Source organism: Lupinus angustifolius, chromosome LG04 (genome assembly GCF_001865875.1).
Source record: "Lupinus angustifolius cultivar Tanjil chromosome LG04, LupAngTanjil_v1.0, whole genome shotgun sequence".
Taxonomy (NCBI): domain Eukaryota; kingdom Viridiplantae; phylum Streptophyta; class Magnoliopsida; order Fabales; family Fabaceae; genus Lupinus; species Lupinus angustifolius.
In genome coordinates this window covers 13,982,512-13,988,459 of record NC_032012.1, presented here as the reverse complement: position 1 = coordinate 13,988,459, position 5,948 = coordinate 13,982,512, and positions in this window count along the sequence as shown.

The following is a 5,948-nucleotide window of genomic DNA, read 5'->3' as shown; positions in this document are numbered from 1 at the left end:
TGCAATCTCTAGATTAGTTACAACAACACCAAGAGGAATGCCATTTCCAATGCTCCACCAGTACCAAAACCAAAATTATCAAACAAGTCAATAAATATAAGTAGAAGGCAGAGATATTTGTAAAAAGGGACTAGCTAATTTATAATAGACTTATGGTATATGCTAAACTTTCAATTCATGGTAACATAATGTATATATACTTTTAAGGATCATATTAAATACTAAAATGAAATGAAGGCAAATTGTTCAAACAAAACTACAGAAGTTATTAAATCAATAAGTTTTGTATGGGTTTTTTAATTAGGCATAAGAATATCATTTCAATATAATTATACATAATCATACATCATATACTACTCCAAGAAACATTTTTCCTGGATATTAGTATCATTTAATTTCTTAAAGGAATATTTTGTTGTTTTCTGGCAAAGTACAAAAGTTAGACAATAATGAAAAGTCTGGCCAACATGTATAAAGCATAAAGCATGTTTCACACAATTATATCAAGGGTGCTATGGTTCTCCTTTGCTTTCACATTCTTTGATGCCTATCTATGCATTAAATATCATTGGTTTAAATATCATTTATTTAGATACCCTTTACAAATCACAGAGCAATGCGTACTGAGTTAAAGTCACTCAACCTTAAAATTCATATTTAATATTACATATGAGTATATTTGGACGAAATTAGTTTATAGATTGTTGAAGCAGCTTACAAGAAAAATGGCAACAAGTAAAAAGTTTTAATAATTTGGACTTCACAAAAGAAAAGTGCAACACATAAAACGGAATGTAAGAATTTTGTTTCACCTAATATGCAAAGTTACTTGTTCAAGTTGTTGAACACTTTCCATTGGCTTAGGATCATCGTAAAAAAGAGGTACCTCCTTCATTGTGCACAACTCGCCACTTTGACTACGGATTAGAAGATGAAGTAAATCAAGCTTAAAAAATGGGAAGAACTTAATGCAAGAGAAATAATGGATAATTAACACACACAAAAATCAGAATAAAGATGAATATCACTATTAGAATCACGACTAGTTTTGACATTAACATATAAGGGTGAAGCGAAATCCAAACATATGCATATGCAAATACAATGAGATTGGTTCAGAATTTCAAAATCATGGATATTGAAATCCTACTATCATTAATACAATGATCCTATAATGATATGTGTGTATGCATTATGTGGTCATTGCAGTCACTTGATACAGAGATGTTAAAACCAAAATATACATGTCCATCTGTTCCCCTTCCAAGCAACTTTCCATTTTTCCAATGTGAACCCGAGCATATCCATACTTGACCATACTTTTTATGGAATTATCGTGTATTTGACCGTAATTTTAAAAATATACTGACAAAATTGGTATTGGTCATGCTTGACAGGCTTAGTTTTGGAATTGCAATTATTTTGTTGATACCAACCAAAAGCATGAACAAAATGCATTGGAAATACCTAATGTGCACATTGGGATGATTGCAAACATGAATGTGTAAGTTTTCACATGCCTCACGAAATGCAGCTAATTCTTGACATAACCAATACTTGACTTGATTCTTGCATTACCAATTCAACAAAAAATACATAAGCAACCACTAAAAATTTAACATACACAACCAACATCAATTAGTAAATAAAGATCAGACTTGATAAGACTGCATCTTTAGAAATTGCCTACAAAAGTAAATAAAGATCTCTCCAGTTAACTAAATAATCAAATTTTAAAATTTCTAGCTCAGGGAGAGGACAATTACTACTCAACGATTATCTATCTACCAATCTTAGCAATAGACCATGAAAACATAAAAGTGCAAATTTTGCGATACTGAATGAAGTTGCTCAAGTACGTACACACATCTAAATACAAAATGTCAAGTTAATACAAAATTCGTAACAAGGTGGAATTTTGAGCTTCAATAAAAATGTCAAGCTAATACAAAATTTCAGTTCTAAAGCATTGGAAAATGAAAATCTATTCTTAAAATTCAACTTACCAGTGATAACTTTGAGCTTCAAACTACTAACAAACCTGCCCTAAAATTCCTAATCTTAGCATAGAGAAAACTGTGAAAAGGAAGAAACTGAAATATGATTGTGAAGTTGATGGATTCTATGAAATACAAAACTATAACCTAGTTAATGCAACAACGCTGAACATTGAACAATGGCGACATTGAACAATGGCGACAATGCTTAACGATGATTACTCATGAGAAGAAAAACGAGATCAAAGACTTAGAAGAAAAATGGAAACGAGATCTCGAACCTGTTAGGAAGAAACATGATCGAATCTATTCGGAGAAGAGTGACAAATGGAAAGTGAGGAGAAGAATGAGAAAGGGAAAGTGAGAAATGGAAAGTGAGAAAGGGAAAGTGGGAAAGGGAAAGTGGGAGCCGCTGTACATATTAATTAAATAATTTTTTTTACAATTTAACCACACTTCCTACATATGTCCCTAATTAAGTGTGGTTATTTCACATTTTTCTAGTAGTGATAAGTAATTGTTTTGATAAGAAAGATCGTTGATGAAAAAATAAATTGTTAATAACATAAATCATCAATGACATGAGATATCATTCTAGAAGAGATAGAATTCTAACCTTGTGCCAGGTCCTACAGGCGAAGGGACAGTTTCTGCTAGACAATTTCTATGGGGCATAGGTCTCCCAAAGCGCAATGGAGGTGTGCAATGGTTTCCTCGGGCCAGACGGATATTGGCCCTCGAGTGCAAGAGCAGAAAGGAGCTTGACTGCAAGACCCACCTGTCGAGAAGGGACGAAAGAAATATAATATGGAATGAACATTGATGGAAATAGAACACATTGTTATAATCACCATTAGGATGATCGACAATGAAAAAGAATTAACTACTAACATAATTCGAGTAATTCACATATGCTATTACAAAACCTCTTCACCAAAATCATTTTCACACCTTTAATAACAAGTTTGTTCTGTGTGATTTACAGTACCCAACTTGTGGGGGGAGGGGGAAAAAGCCACTTATAAACCATAGCTTCATTGCTATTTAAGCAGTGTTCTCTTCATCTTATTCCTTATCAACCGGATTCTGTTTTCTGCTTATTGGGTTGTTTAGCTATATTTTTATTTCTCTTATTGGGCTTGTTGCTCTCCTAGGCCCAATTTCCTTTTTCTGGTTGCTAGTTAGTGAGGGAGTTTTCCTTTTATATAAGCCTAGTTAGTTTAGTTAGGTACTTACTATTTTGGCAATATACTTAGAAACAAGTTATAGGTTCTCATTTTTACTTTGATATTTTTCTTCTCACTTCCTCCTCCAATAAAAAATACCAACTCCGTTCCTTTGACTTTTTAAAACATTTTCCAAATCCACTGTTTTATCTCTCTCTGAAACAATTTCAAACATCTCACATGCTTGTGTGAAAGTTATTTTTTTGAATTTTTTTATTTTTTAGGAGTAATGACATTTTATTAAAAAGTTAGGAAAAGTTTTTATTCATTATTAATAAACTAATTAGAGTAAAAACTGCAGCTAATCGAAAGGTTTTCTAATTGATGATCATGAATTGCACAGTAAAAAATAATAAGATTGCTTTCGGGACCTATATTTAAATATATGATATGATATATAAATAAAAATAAAAATATAAGGTTTTATTAAAATCTTCCAACAGAGCATAGAAGGGTTTTTTGGGTACACAATGCTTAAAAGAACACATTCTCCATGTTAGCAAACTATATATATATATATATATATATAGCTAGTTCATGAAGCTAACAAGTCGAACTATATCTAACTTAAGTTTAGCTCATTTATGTAACGAGCTCCATTTCCAACTCAATTATGACTTCATTAGTTCATGAATCAAGTTTATCGAGCTAAATAATGAGTCGAGTTTCGAACGAATACTAAGTTGGTTCGGATTATTGTCAGCCCCAACACCCATGAGTAGGGATGGTAACAGGCGCGGGTAGGGTTTTCCCATTATCAAACCCATAATATTTGCGGGTACCCGTGTGAGTAGCATGTATTTGTGGGTATTCAACGGGTATTTAATTTTAATTATATATTTATATACATTGTAATAATCAATATGTAAAAAATATATGATATATAATCTTAAAATAATAATAAAATCTATAATATATATAAATATTTAATTAAAAACTAAATTTATAAATTTGCGAGTATCCGCGAGACGGGTATCATAAAACTCGTTCGCAATCATAATCTATCATTATGGATACCCGCTAAAATCATGACACATATTCTGCTAAATCCTTTTCTACAAAACTATTTCTAAAACATTAAAAAATAGTGCACATGTGACAATTTTAGTGGTTGGAGGAAATAACTTATCTACTCGTATGAGGAAATACTTTATTCTCTTCATTGTGCTTTCATTTCAAATTTAATTGTCATACTTCAATGTAATCAAATTGACATCCTAACATTTAAAATCATAATCTAGAATAATTATTATATACACTAATCCAATTTTTTGATCTGCAATTAAATGAGTTATTTTAAGTTAAATTCTATTGTGGAATATAACTAAATCAAGAGATTTTCGTCTAAATAATTAATTGTTTTGATAATAAAATAAATATACAAACTATATAATTAATTGTATTGATAAGAATGATTGCCCCTAGGAAAAGAAAAAAGAAATTATAAATAATATGAATCATCATTGAGAGAAAAGACAATAGTGGAATGAACATCAATATGAATAGAACACAATGGTATAATCACCATGGACAATAGAAAAATAATTCACTACCAACATTCGTTAATAGGAGAAAAGATACTATCAAAATAATCTTCAACGTGATGATTACCATTTATATAAATAAGGGAATATAGCGAAATATGGCATTGTAGCAGTACTTTTTTATTTGGATAATTTACATGTGTTATGGAATTGTGAATTTGAGAAAAAATGAATGAATACTAATGAGATTATGATATGACAAATATAGATGACTAATCAAAGTTCTAAATTTTCAACACCTTGGAATAGAATAGTGATCGAACATGTCACAGATGATGGAACTACTTTGATAACATGTATAAATTTAAAATGGTAAAGATTTATACAACTCTAGTATGATTAATCCACATAATTTATTATACGACCAAAAGATGTTACAAACGATAGAATAATAATCACAAATAATAACTAACAAAATAAACATATAGATAAATTTAAATAAAATGAAACTAACTTAATCTTAAATAAGATAATGATTGATTAATGCAAATATCCTCTAAAAATATGAAGGATCCATGTATTCAAAGACAGATGTCAAAAAGCAACTAAAGGGGTCATTCCATTAATTAGATATTAAATATATTAGGTAAAGTCATAGCATTTAAAATCATAATCTTGAATAATTATTTTACAAGCTAATCCAAGTTTTTTATTTGCAATTAAATGAGTTATTTTAAGTTAAATTATATTATTTAATATAACTAAATTGGCATATTTATGTCTAAATGATTAATTATGTTGATCAGAAAAACTAATTTACAAACTATTTGATTAATTTTACTAATAAGAATGATCGTCCATAAGAAAATAAATCATTACTAACATAAATCGTCAATAAGAGAAGACAATGATAGAATGAATGTCGATGACAGTAGAACACATTGGTATAATTACCATCCGAATAATTATCAATTGAAATAGAATTAACTACTAACATGTTAATATGAGAAAAAACAATACCAGAATAATTGTCAATGTGATGATTACCACTTGTATTAATAAGGGAAGAACGTGAATTTTTGTATTGGAAAATTATTTTTTATTTGGATATTTATTTAACTTAATATGAAATTGTGAGTTTGAGAAAAGAAAATGAAGGAATACTAATGAGATGTGATATGACAAAGAGAGATAACTAATTGAATTCCGAGTTTTCAACACAATGGAGTGGAATAGTGACC